At 39.8% G+C, this 17,871-nt stretch overlaps 1 non-coding gene across 1 annotated transcript; it reads right to left on the bottom strand.

Annotated features, from left to right (window-relative positions):
• Nucleotides 1-3,714: 3,714 nt before the first annotated feature.
• On the bottom strand, nucleotides 3,715-3,837 carry LOC143675370 (small nucleolar RNA SNORA42/SNORA80 family). Its single transcript, XR_013171596.1, has one exon. It is a non-coding gene; the product is annotated as a small nucleolar RNA SNORA42/SNORA80 family (small nucleolar RNA).
• Between the last annotated feature and the right edge of the window lie 14,034 nt (nucleotides 3,838-17,871).

Here is a 17,871-nt window from a genome sequence, read left to right as displayed (position 1 = left end):
TGGGGAAATCTGTACTTGCAAGAAGAAAACCATGTAATTCACTGATAACAGCAGCTCCCCGTTACTGAGCATTGAACTGTGTGCAAGCAGATGCTGGGCTTTTACTCAGGTTACTTCGATTCCTCACCCTGAAAGACAGGGACTATTATTCCTGGTTTACAGATGAGGCCACTGAGGCCCAGTGAAGTGAATGGCTTTGCTCAAGGTCGCACAGTGAGGTGTCATGGTGGAGACCCCAAATCAGGGATTGACTGGCCAGACCCCTTCAAAAGGGCCTGTGCTCTCCACCAAGCCAGGTTACTTCCAACGGTAAGTCTAACACTAGATGAAGCATGAGCATTAGATTATAAGTATTAAGCAGCATAATGTAATGATTGTTACATTATGATTAACTTTCTGTGATAACAATTACAACTGGACAAAAAAATCTAAAACCACTGTTTTAAAGCATTGGAGAGTGCCCCAAAGCAGGCAGAAACTGGAGGGGATGTGTCCTTTGAAAGAAGGGATCCATACCGGTGAGAGGCATTCACCTGGCTTTTCGCTGAAGGCGTATGAGGTGCGTGTGGGATGGAACTCAAGCAGAAGGCAGGAGTCTTACAGGGCTGAAGAAAAGGAAGTGGGGGTTCAGGGCCCCCATAACAGCTAGAAATTGAGAAGAAAAGAATCCCAGAAAAGAGAGAGCCACAGAATGGGGGAACTCCCTTTAGAGCCTTGGCTGACTCCAATGTGGGATGTGACTCTAAGGAGCCCAGGGAAAAACACAGCTGGACTGAAAGAGCTAAGCAGAGATTTGGGCAGCTGCTTGATCTGGCGAGATGAGTTTTCTAGTTCGAATCTCACCAAGTTAGAGGAGCTTGGTAAACACACCAGGCTTTTCATTGAGATCCTGGAGTACCCTGACTTAGGGGTAAGGATTGAAACAAACCTGCCTTAAAGTCTAAAACCAAGCCTCCAGAAGGTCAAGGTAAATGACTCTTTTTTTTTTTGGCGGGGGGCGGTGCATAGTCTGGGAATCAAACCTTTTCTCCTACATGGAAGGCGAGCATTCTACCACTGCACCACCCGCGCACCCATAATGACTTATTAAACAGAATAATATGCAGCATTCTTTTTTTTTCTTTGTCCTTTCATGCACTCCGTGCTTTGGGATGAGTGGCGGATTAGCACGAAAGCAGATATTTATCCCAAAGGTGCACACGGGACTTAAGACACTTCTCCTTCCTGGAAGAATATGGCAAGACCTATGCAACATTCTCTAGAGAAAGATAATACAATCCAGAATCTACACTATGTAATCCATAATGCATTATGGTTTATATAAAATTAAAAATTGCTATACATATGGAGATAGGAAAATGTGACCCAGAGTTAAGATGAAAAAATTGTCAATAGAAACAGACCCAAAGACAATCCCAATGTTGGAATTAGTAGTCATCCTGTTAAATAATTATGATAAGTATGTTAAAGAATCTACAAGAAAAGTTATTATAGTGGAAGAATAGATGGGAAATTCAGGTAAGACATGGAAACTTTTTTTTTTAAAGAATCAGTTCAAAGTCTAGAACTGCAAAATGCAATACAATTTTCAATTTCCCCCCTACGTTTAATAGTTGCTTTAATGTTTATTTTTCATAATTAATTATTTTATTTATTTATTTAATTTTCCATGAGCAGACACCAGGAATTGAACCTGGGTCTCAGGAATGGCAGGCGAGAACTCTGTCTACTTAGCCATCGTGGCCTGCCCCATAATTAATTAATTTTTAATTGTGGTAAAATATATATGACATAAAAATCATTTTAACCATTTTAAATGGGCAATTTTTTGACATTAAGGACATTGACAATATTGCATAATTTTCACCACTATGTTTCATCATCCCCAAACAAAACTCCCTATGTCCCTTTCCCTCTACCCTTGGTAACCACTATTCTGCTTTCTGTGTTCATGAAATTTGCTTATTCTAAGTATTCCATATAAAAGAAATAATGCAATATTTATATCTTTGGGTTTGGCATATTTCACTAAACATGTTTTCAAGGCTCATCCATGTTGTAGCATGTACCAGCACTTCTTTATAAGATTGACTCATAGTCTGTTGTGTTGTGTGATGATTAGGTCCATGCGTCATCTTGGCCAGGTGGTGGGGCCCAGTGGTCAGGTCAGGCAAGCACTGGCATATCTGTTGCCATGAGGACATTTCATGGACTTAAATCATCAGCACGTTGACTGTATCTATGACTGATTACATTTGCAGCCGGTTAAGGGGACTACCTTCTGCAAGGAGAGCTGCCTAATCTAATCAGTTGAAAGCTTTAAAGGAGAAGTCAGAAGAGTCTCTCTCTGCTTCAGCCAGCCAGCTTCTCCTGGAGAAGTCATTGAAGACCTTCATTGCCATTGCTAGCTTGTGGCCTGCCCTACGGAATTTGGACTCATACACCCCAACAGTTGCATGAGACACTTTGATAAAATCTCATATTTACAGATATCTCCTGTTGTTTCTGTTTCCCTAGAGAACCCTGGCTACTAACACATTTTGCGTATCCATTCATCTGTTGATGGACATGTGTTGCTTTCACCTTTTAGCTATTGCAAATAATGCTATGATAAACTTCCATGTTTTAAATTAATAGCCATTCTAATGGGTGTGAAGTAATATCTCATTATAGTTTTTTTATTTTAATGCAATTTTATGGACATATATTATATATATTCACATACCATGTAATCATCCAAAGTATACAATCAGTGGTTCATATAGCTGTGCGTTCATCATCATAATCAACTTTTTAACTATTTTTTGTGAAAAGTAACATATATACAAAAAAAAAACCCAATAAATTTCAAAGCATACCACAACAATTATTTCTAGAACAGGTTTCAGAGTTTGGTATGGGTTACAATACTGTCATTTTAGGTTTTTACTTCTAGCTGCCCTAAGACACTGTATCCTAGAAGCAATATCAATATAATGACTCAGCAATCCTACGCATTTGTTAAACCCTACCTTTCTGTATAAGTCCACTCTCTCTTTTGATCTTTTTTCCACTCTTTAGGGTAATCTGAGCTATGCCCATTCTAACATTTTCATGTTGGAAGGGGCTGTTGATAATATGGAATATGGAGATGGAACTAGTTGATGTTCTGGAGAGGCTGGGCCCTCTGCATTTCAGGACTTATCTGGCCTAGGAACCCATCTGGAGGTTGTAGGTTTCTGGAAGGTTACCCTAGTGCATGCAAACTTTGTAGAATCTCATATAAAGCCCTAGGTGTTCCTTAGGGTTGGCAGGATGGTTTTGGTTAGGTTAGGGCTGGTAAACTATGATAGGTAGCAATGTCTAGCTGAAGCTTGTGCACGAGCAGCCTCCAGAATTGCCTCTCAACTCTATTTGATCTCTCTCAGCCACTGATACCTTATTTGTTATACCTCTTTTTTCCCTTTCAGTGCGGATGGGATTGTTGATCCCACAGTGCCAGGGGCATTGCAGTTTTAATTTACATTTCTTTAATAGCCAATGATGTTGGATATGTTTTCATATACTTATTGGCCATTTGAATATATTCTTGGAGAAAGGTTCATGCAAATCCTTGGCCCATTTTGAAAATTGAATTATTTGTCTTTTTGTTACTAAGTTGTGGGAAATCTTCCTATATTCTAGATATTAAATCCTTATCAGATATACAGTCTCTCTCTCTCTCTTTTTTTTTTACACTATGCAACCTGCTTCAGTGCCCTATGGATAAGGCCAAGCAATGGTGGGCTACGGTTTGCTGTGGCCTGGGACCATGTGAGAGATCCAGGGGACAGGCCTGCCATAAATCCAAACCCATGCATGATATACGGTCTTTTTTAAAAATATATATTTTTATTGAGATATCATCACACACTATAAGTCCATCCAAAGTATATAGTCAATGGCTCACAATATCATCACATAGTTGTGTATTTATCACCAAGATCATTTTCAGAACATTTGCATCTCTCCGGAAGAAAAAAATAAAAAGAAAAAATCTATACATCTCAACCTTTTACCTCTCCTTCTCTTTGACCACTAGTATCAGCAATCTACCCATTTTTTTTTATCCCTTATCCTCCCCCTATTATTTATTTTTTGGGGGGGCTTTTTTTTTTTTCTCATCTAGTCCATACCCTGCCACAAGGTTTTCAGGGTCACACAGTCACACTGTAAAAGCTATATGGTTATACAATTGACTTTAAGAATCAAGGCTAGTGGAACACAGTTCGGCAGTTTAAGGTATTTCCTCCTAGCTATTCTAATACACTAAAAACTAACAAGGGGATATCTATATAATGCATGAGAATAACCTCCAGGATAACCTCTCAACTCTGTTTGAAATTTCTCAACCACTGAAACTTCATTTTGTCTCCTTCCTCTCTTTCCCCTTTTGGTCAAGAAGTCTTTCTCTATCCCATGATGCCAAGTCCTGGCTCATCTGGGATTTCTGTCTCATGTGGCAGGGAATATTTACATCCCTGGGAGTCATGTCCCATGTGGGTAGGGGAAGGCAGTAAGTTTACCTGCTGGGTTGGCTTAGAGAAAGAGGGCACATCTGAGCAACAGAAAAGATTCTCTGGGGGTGACTCTTAGGCATAATTATCCGTAGGCTTAGCCTGTCCTTTGCAGGAATAAGTTTCATAGGGGCAAGTCCCAAGATCGAGGGCTTCACCTATTAAATTGGTTGTCCCCAATGCTTGCAAGAATATCAGGAATTCCCTAGGTGGGGAATTTTAATATTTCCTCCTTTTCCCCCAGTCTCTCAAGGGGGCTTTGCAAATACTTTTTTATTTCTGCCCAAATTGCTCTGGGGTGTATTGCAGCATCACACTAACCTGTACAAACCAACAGGATCTCACTCCATATTCAAGATTGCATGTAATTATGGTGTTCGAATAAACTGACCATGGAAGTTATATTAGATAGTGTGCTACCCAAAATGTTCATTTTGCACCAAATAAACATCTCTTCCTTTGGTCTCACATAAAAGTTGAAATTTTAAAATATAGACCATATCATCCTTTACTCTATATATCTGACTTACCTTGATCCTATCCAGATCAGCTTCATTCATATCTCTAGATGAAATATGATCACTTTTTTCAATTTTTTAACAGTTGCTGTAAGAGGTAATGTTGACTTTCATAGCTTCAGAGCTCTAACCCTGAACTTCAGGTGTCACACAAATACCTGAAGTTCCAGGGAGCAAACAGGTTACATACGATAGCAGCATCTCAGAATTTAGAGATAACAGTTACAACTCCAGAATAGATGTGACTGTTGTAGGAGCATACAGTCCAGGAACCCTTATAATAGGCCTTAACCTGATAACCTAGGCTCTTGATTTCAATTCTCCAAGTTTGTATATTATAATTAGTCCTTATGAGTGAGGCATGATGACATTTATCTTTTTGTTTCTGACATTTGTCCTCAAGGTTCATTCACATAGTTGCATGCCTCCCAACTTCATTCCTTCTTACAGCCGCTCATTAGTCCCACTGAATGCACACACCACATTTGCCCTTCCATTCCTCAGTCGACGTGCCCTTAGGCTGCCTCTATCCATTGCAAATCCGGAACACTGCCTCCATAAACACCAGTGTGCAAAGGTCCATTCGTGTCCCCACTCTCAGTTCCTCCAGGTATATGCCTAGCAACGTGGTTGCAGGGTCATATGGCAGCCCTGCCCATAGCCCTCTGTGGAGCCACCACACTGCCCTCCAGGGGGCCACACCTCTCAGCTTCCCTAACTAACAATGAATAGGTACATCTCTCTCTCTCCGTTTTCTCTAGCACTCGTATCTCTCTGTTCACTTATTTTTTATTTTTATTGATAATATTATATATTCATGTACCATGTAACCATCCAAAGTGTGCCATCAGTGGTTCACAGGGTCATCATATAGCTGTGCATTCATCACCACAATCAAGTTTTTAATTATTTTTTGTGAAAAATAACATATATACAAAAAAACAATGAATTTCAAAGCACATTGCAGCAATTGGTTGTAGAACAGATTTCAGAGTTTAGTACAAGTTACAATTCCACAATTTTAGGGCTTTACTTCTAGCTGCTCTAATTACTGAAGACTAAAAGAAATATCAATATAATGATTCCGCAATTGTTTGTAAATCATTTGTTAATCCCTACCTTCTCCATAAAACTCCACTATCATCTTTGATCTTTCTCCCACTCTTTAGGGATATTTGGGCTGTGTCCATTCTAACTTTTTCATGTTGGAAGGAGCTGCTGATAATATGGGGCAGGGAGATGGAACTAGCTGATGTTCTGGCGAGGCTGGGCCCTCTGCGGTTCAGGACTTATCTGGTCCGGGGACCCATCTGGAGGTTGTAGGTTTCTGGAAAGTTACCGTAGTGCATGGAACCTTTGTAGAATCTTATATAATGCCCTAGGAGTTCTTTAGGATTGGCAGGAATGGTTTTGGTTTGTGTTTGGTAAGCTATGATAGGTAGCAATGTCTAACTGAGCTTGCATAAGAGTGACCTCCAGAGTAGCCTCTCGACCCTATTTGAACTTCTCAGCCACTGATACCTTATTTGTTCCATTTCTTTCCCCCCTTTTGGTCAGGATGGCACTGTTGATCCCACAGTGACAGGACCAGGCTCATCCCTGGGAGTCATCTCCCACGCTGTCAGAGAGACTCTAACCCCTGGATGTCGTGTTTCACGTAGCGGGGAGGGCAATGATTTCACTTGCAGAGCTGGGCTTAAAGAGAGAGGCCACATCTGAGCAACAACAGAGGTCCTCCGGAGGTAACTCTTAGGCATGCCCATAGGTAGGCTGAGCTTCTCCCTATATACATGAGCTTCAGAAGCATGAGCCTCAAGATTAAGGGCTTGGCCTATTAATTTTAGTGTCCCTGATGTTTGACACAGTATCACGGGTTTCCCAGTGGTAAAGTTTAATAGTTCCATATTTTTTCTCCCGTCCCTCATGGGACCTTACCAGTATTTTCTTTTAAAAATATTTGTATTGACAAATCTTCACACAACACATATTTCATACATGGTATACAATCCTTGGCTTACAATATCTTCACATAGTTGTGTATTCATCACCATGATCATTTTTTTAGAACATTTGCATCACTTCAGAAAAAGAGATAAAAAGAAAAAAGGAAAAAACCTCAAACATCCCATACCCCTTACCCCTCCCTCATTGACAACTAGTATTTCCATCTACTCAATTTATTTTGCCCCTTATCCCCCCATTATTTATTTATTTTTATCCTTTTTTTTTACTCATCTGTCCATATTCAGGATAAAAGGAACATCAGACACAGGTTTTCACAATCACACAGTCATGTTGTAAAAGTTTTATCTATATACAATTGTCCTTAAGATTCAAGGGTACTGGAACACAGCTCAATAGTTTCAAGTACTTCCCTCCAGCCACTTCAATACACCATAAATTAAAAAGGGATAGCTATATAATTCATAAGAATAACCTCCAGGATAACCTCTCAACTCTGAAATCTTTCAGCCACTGAAACTTTATTTTGTCTCATTTCTCTCTTCCCCCTTTTGGTCAAGAAGGTTTTCTAAATCCCTTAATGTCAGGTCCTGGCTCAGTACAGGAGTTCTGTCCCATATTGCCAGGGAGATTTACACCACTGGGAGTCATGTCCCAGTTAGGGGGTAGAGGGAAGTGAGTTCACCTGCTGAGTTGTCTTAGAGAGAAAGGCCACATCTGAGCAGCAAAAATGGTTCTCTGGGGGTGACGCTTAGGCCAAATTTTAAGTAGGCTTAATCTATTATTTGCAGGAATAAGTTTCATAAGGGCAAACCCCAAGATCAAGGAGCTCGACCTATTGATTTGGTTGTCCCCACTGCTTGCAAGAACATCAGAAATTCTCCAAATAGGAAGTTGAATATCACCTCCTTTCTCCCCAGTCCCCCAAGGGGACCTTGCAAATACTTCATTATTCACTGCCCAAATTACTCTGTGATATACTGTGGCATCACACTGACCTGGACCAAACCTACAAAATCTCATGCCCTATTCATGGTTCCATGTACTTATGGTGTTTGTGCTGGTTTGAAAGGAAGTATGCCCCCTAAGAAAAGCCATGTTTTAATATAAATCCCATTTCATAAAGGTAGAATAATCTCTATTCAATACTGTGTGTTTGAAACTGGAATGAGATTATCTCCCTGGATGATGTGATTTAGTCAAGAGTGGTTGTTAAACTGGATTAGGGGATGACATGTCTCCATCCACTTGAGTGGGTCTTGATTAGTTTCTGAAGTCCTACAAAAGGAGAATGAGAGATTCGGAGAGAGCAGAGAATGCTGCAGCACCACGAAGCAAAGAGTCCACCAGCCAGCGACCTTTGGAGATGAAGAAGGAAAACGCCTCCCGGGGAGCTTCATGAAACAGGAAGCCAGGAGAGAAAGCTAGCAGATGATGCTGTATTTGCCATGTGCCCTTCCAGCTGAGAGAGGAGCCCTGACCGTGTTCACCATGTGCCTTTCCAGATGAGAGAGAAACCCTGAACTTCATTGGCCTTCTTGAACCAAGGTATCTTTTCCCTGGATGCCTTTGATTGGACATTTCTATAGACTTGTTTGAACTGGGACATTTTCTCAGCCTTAGAACTGTAAACTTGCAATTCATTAAATTCTCCCTTTTAAAAGCCATTCCATTTCTGGTATATTGCATTCCAGCAGCTAGCAAACTAGAACAGTGTTCATTTAAACTGACCATACAAGTTAAATTAGGTACTACACTACCCAAGATATAAACTTTGCACCAAATAAATATCTCTCCCTTTGCCAATACTTTTTGATTATCTGCTTGATATACTCTGGGATGTATCCAGGCATTACATTCAGCTACACAGGATAAGAATGGCCCTTATTCTTATTCTGGGCTCCCTGTGTTTGAATTGTTTAAATGAGTTATCCAGATAGGTTGAGTTAGATTATGTGCTACAAAAAATTTAGGTTCTCTATAAACTAAACCTTTTTTCCTTTAGTCTCAAAGAGTAGACATGGTTCTAAAATATAGACAATGTCTTTCTTACCCCCGTGTTTTGAATTACCTTAATCCCTACCTGATCAGCTTCATTCTTATCTCTAAATACAAGGTTATAGATATATAAAACAGCCTCTCAAAATCCAGAAATAAATTACCGTTCTGGACTAAATGTGTCTGCTATAAAAGCTTACAATCTAGGCCCCTGTTTTCTTATAAGCATTTTCTAAAAGAGACCATATAATAATTGTTCTTTCATTTCTAGCTTATTTTTGCCTCACCAAATGTCCCATAGGTCCATTTACGTTGATGCATGCCTCACAACTTCATTCCTTTTTGCAGCAGCACTGTGTTCAATCCTTTATTTACACTATGGTTCACCAATCTACTTCTCAGTCAGTCCGTCTTTCAGCCACCTCTATCTACTGGGCCTCATGTATAATGTCCAAAGTCAACAGTCCATCAACACTTTCAATTTTAGAGAATTTCATTGTTCCAAAGAGAATGATAGCTAATAAATACACCCTCACCAAACAGAAAATCCAAACCTCCCCCAACTCTTGTTCTTCTCCCACCCCCCCATTATTTATCCCTGGTGTTGCTATGGTACTGTTGATGTTTTCCTGTTAAACATAGCCCATAGCATGCAATAGCAGATTTACCCCTATACCCATAACTTATTCTCTATTAATTTTTGAACAGTTACATTCATACATCATACAATCCAACCCAAGTAAAAAAATAAATCAGTGGTTTCTGGTATAATCACTTAGCCATGCTTTCACCACCACAGTCTATATGAAGACATTTCCTTTTCTTCTGTGAAGAATCCCATGGTCCTGCCCCATATCCCCTGTTTATTGACACTTAGTTTTGGCATACTGCCTTTGTTATATTCAGTGGGAGCATATTGCAATGTTACTAGGTGTGCTGGTCTGAATCTGTTGTGGACCCCAGAAAAGCCATGCCCTTTAAACCTCATTCGATATTGCTGGGTGGGAGCATTTTGATTGTGTCCATGAAGATGTGACCCACCCAATTGCAGGTGGTAACTTTTGATTAGATGATTTCCATGGAGGTGTGTCTCCACCCACTGGAGGTGGAGTTGATTACTGGAATCCTTTAAAAGAGGAAACATTTTGCAGAGAGTCCCCTTTTGGTAGAGCCATGTGAAAGCCAGCAGATGCTGCCATGTTTGCCATGTGCCCTTACAGCTGAGAGAGAAATGTTGAATGTCGTTGGCCTCCCTGGATGCCTTAAATTGGACATGTCTATAGACTTGTTTTAATTGGGACATTTTCTTGGCCTTAGAACTGTAAACTAGCAACTAAGCCATTCCGTTTCTGGTATATTGCATTCTGGCAGCTAGCGAACTAGAACACTAGGTATATGGTCTTAAACTAGTACCAACCTAGTTTCAGTAGTATACAAACTGTACTTGTATATAGCTCTGTCCCTCCCATTTTATGTTGCTTTCTGCTCAAATTACATTTTTATACATTGTATGCCCACTAACATAGATTTAAAAGATAATCTTACACATTTGCCTATTAAGTCATATGGGAGGAAAAGGCAATTACAAATCCAAAGTATGATGATACAGGCTTTTATATTTATCTATCTAGTTATCTTTACCAATGTTCTTTATTTCTTCTTATGGCTTCAAGTTACTGTGTAGGTTCCTTTTATTTCAGTCTAAAGAACTTCCTTTAATATTTCTTGTAGAGCAAGTCTTCTGGTAATGAACTCTTTCAGCTTTTGTTTATCTGTAAATGTCTTAATTTCCTCTTCATTTTTGAAAGATATTTTTGCTGGATATAGAATTTTTGATTGACAGTTTTTTCCTTTAGGACTTTAACTATGTCATCCCACTGTCTTCTGGCCTCCATAATTTCTGATGAGAAGTCCGCTGTTAATTTTATTAGGGAATCTTTGTATGTGACAAGTTGTTTCTCACTTGCTGCTTTCAAAATCCTCTTTGTCTTTGGATTTTAACAATTTCACTCTCTGTGTCTTGGTGTAGATCCTTTAGAGTCTATCTTGCTCAGAGTTTGTTGAGATTCGTAGCTATGTATAGTCATTTCTTTCATCTTTCTTTTTTTTAATGTGTTTCCCTGTTTTAGTGGAGGGACTGGATCCCAGAGCTTCTTATTCTGACACCTTCCCTCAAACCTCAAAAATACATCTTAATCAATCATTGACTGGGTGAGATTGACAGCACATTAGACCTAATTTTTAAAAATTCCACTGAATTTAAAGACAGTTCAATAAAAATTATCCATACTGAAGCGCAAAGAGAGGAATATTTGATGAAATATTGGCTTCAAACTTGATTTTAAAAATCAATCAACTTATAATTCAAGAAGTTCAGTAAACCCCAAGCAGGATAAATGCAAAGAAAATTGTTTGGGCATTTCATAGTTAGACTACTGAAAATCAAAGATAAAGGTTGAATCTTAAAGCAGCTGTGGGTGGGAGATGAGGGAAAGGCAAGTACAGAAAAACAGCAATTTAATGACAGCAGACTTTGTGAAAACAGTGCAAGTGGGAAGACAATGGAACATCTTTGAAGTGATAAAAGAGAAAACCCCTATCAATTTAGAATGTTATCATGTGAAAATATCTTTCAAAGTGGAAAATAATGACTTTTTTTTTGTAAATGCGAACAAAACTTGCCAGCAGACCTGCTTTAAAAGTAAAGCTAAAGCGGATGGGCCACGTTGCCTCAGAAGGTAGAGTTCTCGCCTGCTATGCTGGAGACCTGGGTTTGATTCTCAATGCCTGCCCATGCAAAAAAAAGAAAAAAAGAAAAGTAAATCTAAAGAAAGATCCTTCTGTTGAAGGGAAGTTCAGATAGAAATTCAGATTTACAGGAAAAAAAACCACGGAAAATGGTAAATAGGTTGATACATATAAAAGGCTATTTTTCTTTTATTAACTTCTTTAAAAATAGACTCTTTTAAGCAAAAGTTATGATACATTCCGGGATTTATAACATGTTTAAAAGTGACATATATGACCACAATAACACAAAGGACAGGAAGGTATGTAAATGGAGTTATAATTTTAAAAATTCTTACATTATACTTAAGGTGATATAATATTGGGAAGTAGATGCTGATAATTTAAGAATACACATATTAACCTCTACTAGAGCAAGCAAAAAAGAGTGGTAATGCTAAAAGGCCATTAGAAGACTTAGAATGGAATGTTTACAAATAGTGCAAAAGAAGAAAAAAAGAGGAAATAAAGAAACAAAGAAGAAAGGGCATGAATAGAAAACAAATAGCAAGATGATAGGTTTAAATCTGCCCTAACAATAAGTACATTAAATGTCAATTGATTAGACACTCCAACTAAAAAATGGAGATTGTCATATTTGAATTTTTAAAAAATGAGATTCAATTATATTATTTTACAGACGATGGACTTAATGAAAGTTGAAAGTAAAACAATGGCAAAACATACACCATGCAAAAATGAAATATAAGAAAGTTGGGGGGGCTATATATATAATTGTCAAAATATAACAACATACAAACACAAACATTCTTAATATATGAACATTCCATTCTTAGTATATAAGCAATGACTCACAGTATCATCATATAGTTGTGTATTCATCACCGTGATCATTTCTTAGAACATTTGCATCACTCCAGAAAAAGAAATAAGAAGAAAAAAGAAAAAAACTCATACATAGCATAATCCCTGACCCCTCCCTGTCATTGACCACTAGTATTTCCATCTAACCAATATATGTTAACGTTTGTTCCCTCTATTTTTTTTCTATACCTCTTACCACTTCCTTTCATTGATCGTTAGTATTTCAGTCTACTGAATTTATTTTAACATTTGTTCCCCCTATTATTTATTTATTTTTAATCCGTATGTTTTATTCATCTGTCCACACTGTAGATAAAAGGAGCATCAGACACAAGGTTTTCACGATCACACAGTCCCACTGCAACAGCCATGTCAACATACAATTATCTTCAAGAAACATGACTGCTGGAACATGGCTCTACATTTTCAGGCAGTTCCCTCCAGTCTCTCTGTTACGCTTTAGCTAAAAAGGTGATATCTATTTAATGCATAAGAAAAACCTCCAGGATAACCTCTCAACTCTGTTTGGAATCTCTCAGCCACTACTGACATTTTATTTTGTCTCATTTCACTCTCCCCCCTTTCAGTCAAGAAGGTTTTCTCAATCCCTTGGTGCTGAGTCCCAACTCATTCTAGGATTTCTGTCCCACGTTGCCAGGAAGGCCCACACCGCTGGGAGTCATGTCCACGTAGACAGGGGGAGGGTGGTGAGTTTGCTTGTTGTGTTGGCTGAAAGAGCGAGGCCACATCTGAGCAACAAAAGAGGTTCTCTTGGGGGTGACTCTTGGGCCTAATTTTAAGTAGGCTTAGCCTATCCTTTAAAGGGTTAAGTTTCATATGAACAAACCCCAAGATTGGGGGCTCAGCCTATTGCTTTGGTTGTTCACACTGCTTGTGAGAATATCAAGAATTATCCACTTGGGGAAGTTGAATTTTTCCCCTTTCTCACCATTCCCCAAGGGGACTTTGCAAATAATTTTTTATTCACTGTTTAAATCCTTCTGGGATTTATCGGGGCATCACCTGACAAACCTACAAAATCTCATGCACTACTCGAGGTTCCATGTACTTATGGTGTTCAGTTAAGCTGTCCACATAAGTTATATTAGGAAATACACTAGTCAAAATATAAATGTGTACCAAATAAATATTTTTTGCTTTAGCCTCACACATAAGTTGAAGTTTTAAAATATTAATTACCCTCTATTTTCAACACCCTGCAGTATTGACATTCCTTTGTTCTTCCTCAGGCAAAACATCTTTAAATTTGTACATTTGGTCACTATCATTATACACTCTAGGCATTTCTAGATTATACCATTTCAGTCTTTATGGTATATCTTTCCTGCTGATTTCATTTGTGCCCCCAGGCTTCCTCCCTCTATCATTCTCACATTCAGCTTCTTTCAGTGTTCTAACATTATTGAACTACCTTGATCTTATTGACACTTAGAGGACACTCCACCCAACAACTGCAGAAAGTATACTTTTCCAGTGCATATGGACAGGTCACCAAGACAGATCATGTGCTGGCCATAGAAAGTACCAATTTCAGCGATGGTAGACTTACCTTCTTGTTATAGCTGTGAAGCTTACTAGCTGTGTGACCTTCAGCAAAGCACATTACCTCTCTGAATTACTGTTCAGAATTAAGTGGGGAGAATTAAATGAGGTTGTGCATCCACCTGCAGTGTCTGGCCCACAGTGGGTGCTTTTTTTTTTTTTAACTTTTTAAATTGTATAATACAGCATATATATAAAGCAAAGAAAGAAAAAAACAATAATTTTCAAAGACTTTTCAAAAAGTAGTTACAGGAAAGATCCCAGAGTTTGTCATGGGGTACCATTCCATCTTCTCAGATTTTTCCTTCTAGCTGCTCCAGAACATTGGAGGCTAGAAGGAATATATATATATATATATATATATATATATATATATATATATATATATATATATATATATATATATATCATCACAATCAACTTTTTTTCTTTTTTTGTGAAAAATAACATACATACAAAAAAAGCAATAAATTTCAAAGCACATTGCAACAATTAGTTGTAGAACAGATTTCGGAGTTTGGTATGGGTTACAATTCACCTATTTTAGGTTTTTACTTCTAGCTGTTCTAAGATACGGGACACTAAAATAAATATCAGTATAATGACTCAGCAGTCATACTCACTTGTTAAACCCGACCTTCTCTGTAGAACTCCACCATCACCTTTGATCTTTCTCCCACACTTTAGGGGTATTTGGGCTATGGCAATCCTAACTTTTTAATGTCTGAAGGGGCTGCCAATAATATGGGGTAAGGGGATGGAACTACCTGATGTTCTGGAGAGGCTGGGCCCTCTAGGTTTCAGGACTCATCTGGTCCAGGGACCCATCGGGAGGTTGTAGGTTTCTGGAAAATTATCCTAGTGCATGGAACCTTTGTAAAATCTTGTATATTGCCCTAGGTGTTCTTTAGGATTGGCTGGAATGGTTTTGGTTGGGATTTGGCAAATTATGATAGGTAGCAATGTCTAACTGAAGTTTGCATAAGAGTGACCTCCAGAGTAGCCTCTCGACTCTATTTGAACTCTCAGCCACTGATACCTTATTTATTATACTTCTTTTCCCCCTTTTGTCAGGATGGCATTGTTGATCCCACAGTGCCAGGACCAGACTCATCCCTGCGAGTCATCTTCTATGCCACCAGGGAGACTTTCCCCCCTGGATGTCATGTCCCTTGTAGCGGGGAGGGCAATGATTTCACTTACAGAAATGGAGAGACCACATCTGAGCAACAAAAGAGGTCCTCTGGAAGTAACTCTTAAGCATACCTATAGGTAGGCTAAACTTCTCTGCTACATACATAAGCTTCACAAAAGCAAGCCTCAAGATCAAGGGCTTGGCCTGTTGATTTGGGGGTCCCTAATGTTTGAGACAGGATTAGGGGTTTCCCCAGTGGTAAAGTTTAATAGTTCCATATTTTTTCTCCCATCCATCAAGGGACTTTGCCAACAGTTTTTTATTATCTGCTTAATATACTCTGGGATGTATCCAGGCATTACATTAAGCTATACAGGATTAAAAGCCCTCATTATTATTCTGGGCTCCCTGTGTTTGGGTTGTTTAAATGATCTATCCAGACAGTTTGAGTTAGATTATGTGCTACAAAAAATTTAGGTTCTGGACAAAATAAACCCTTCTTCCTTTGGTCTCAAAGAGTAGACGAGGTTCTAAAATATAGACAGTGTCTTCCTTACCCCTGTATTCTGAATTTCCTTAATCCCAACCTGACTGACTTTATTCTTATCTCTAAATACCAGGTTATACAGCTATAAAACAGCCTCTCAAATCCAGAAATAATAATTACCACTCTGGACTAAATGTGACTGCTATAAGAGCTTACATTCTAGGCCCCTGTTTCCTTATAAGCATTTTCTAAATGAGACATACAATAATTGCTCTTTCGTTTCTGGCTTATTTTGCCTCACCAAGTGAACCTACAGGTTCAATGTGTCATGCCTCACAACTTTGTTCCTTTTTATAGCTGCACAATATTCAATCACATGTACACACCATTGTTGGCCAATCTACTTCTCAGTCAATGCATCCTTCAGCCACCTGCATTCATTGGGCATCATGTATAATGTTCAAAGTCCACAGTCCATCAACACTCTCAATTTTAGATCATTTCAATATCCCAAGAAAAAGATAACCCTCAAGGGGGCTGCTTTTTGGGTAAAACTCTGAACTGATTTTATGAGTCCTGTCTTTCCTTCAGCCCTGCCAGTGATTTCTCGTGGGGAGGTCCGGTCTGCGGCCCACACAGCAACAAGCCCAGAGCTGTATGCCTCCCACCAGCCTTTATTGAGTACCAACTTCAGGCCAGACAGATGGGACCTTTCTCACCGGCAGCCACCAGTGGGTTCTCTCTGGGAGAAGAGAATGACCCCTCTTTACCTAATTCAAAACAGAGGGGGAGAAGGAGTTAAGGCATGACCTAATGGATTCTCCAAGCCAAGGCTAGAGCTGAGGTTTCTTGAGGATGGCTGGTGTCCACATCTTGTGGCCAGCATGGCCATCCAGTGGTCCAGCACCTTCTTCCTCCCTGGAAGCAGATGTCAAGGCACCAGGCATCTGCCCACCAATCTCCCAGCGCCCCTGGGCTGCAGGCAAGGGGGGCTCTCGCCCTCTGGAAGGCCAGCTCCTTTCTCATCCAGATTCTAGCTCCCTGTGTTCAAGTCAGAGTTCCCAGGCTTTGGTCAGTGAGCTCGGGGCGTGGGATGACAAGAGAGTGTCCTGGGGCTGGGGCAGGGGACGTTGCAGAGCCAACCCCTGCACTAGGCTCTGTGCTGGCTCCAGCATGGGCTACAGGTCCTAGGACACTGCTTGCCAGGTGGTGGTCTGTGAGGGTAGGGGGAGAGCCTGAGCTGCAGTCCTGTGGGTCATCCCCCTTGCCCCACCTCTGGCCTCTCAGGGCAGAATCCACATGGGGCAAGAGTGAATTTCAGAGCCTTATGGCCTAAAGTACTGTTTCCAGAACCGTCCTTACTCCACAGTCTATTGGGCTCCCCTCCTCCAAATCCCATCACTGATCCTCCTCCCCGAGCTTCTAACAACATAGATTAGTTTATCCTGCTTTTGTCCTCTGCATGGGTGAAATCTTTCCTGTAACATCACATTCATGAGATTCATCATCATCATCAGGTGTAGATCATTCATTCTTAAAGCTTTTTAATCACCTACCATGCGAATATCCCCAAACCTGTTCATTCTTTGTACAGTTGGAGGACCTTGGGGTCCACTCCAGTTTAGACCCATTATGGGTGGGGCTGGGGTGTATATCCCAGGTCACATCTTTCGGTGAACGTGTGGGCACATTTCTGTTGTGTACTCGCCTAGGAATGGAACGGCTGGGCTCTAAGTTAGGGGGCGTTCAGTTGGAGTAGACACTATCACAAGCTTTCCAGCTGCTTCATGTCCTCACCACCACTTGGTATTTTTCACTTTCGCTGTTCTGGCGTCTGAAGTGGTAGCTCACTCTGGTCTTTATTTGTTTTTCCCCCGAGGAGTCATGACTGAGCACCTTTTGCATGTTTGTTGGCCATGACTGAGCACCTTTTGCATGTTTGTTGGCCATTTGAATGGTCTCTTGTGAAGTAACAATCCCTCCCCCCATTTTTTTCTTCAGTTGGCTCCCTTCTTCTTATTGACTTGTAGAAGTTCTTTATATATTCTGGACAAAAATAAT

The sequence above is a fragment of the Tamandua tetradactyla genome, chromosome 2, assembly GCF_023851605.1.
Source record: "Tamandua tetradactyla isolate mTamTet1 chromosome 2, mTamTet1.pri, whole genome shotgun sequence".
Classification (NCBI taxonomy): Eukaryota; Metazoa; Chordata; class Mammalia; order Pilosa; family Myrmecophagidae; genus Tamandua; species Tamandua tetradactyla.
The sequence above is the reverse complement of the archived record's forward strand: the minus strand, read 5'-3'. Positions and strand labels throughout refer to the sequence as shown.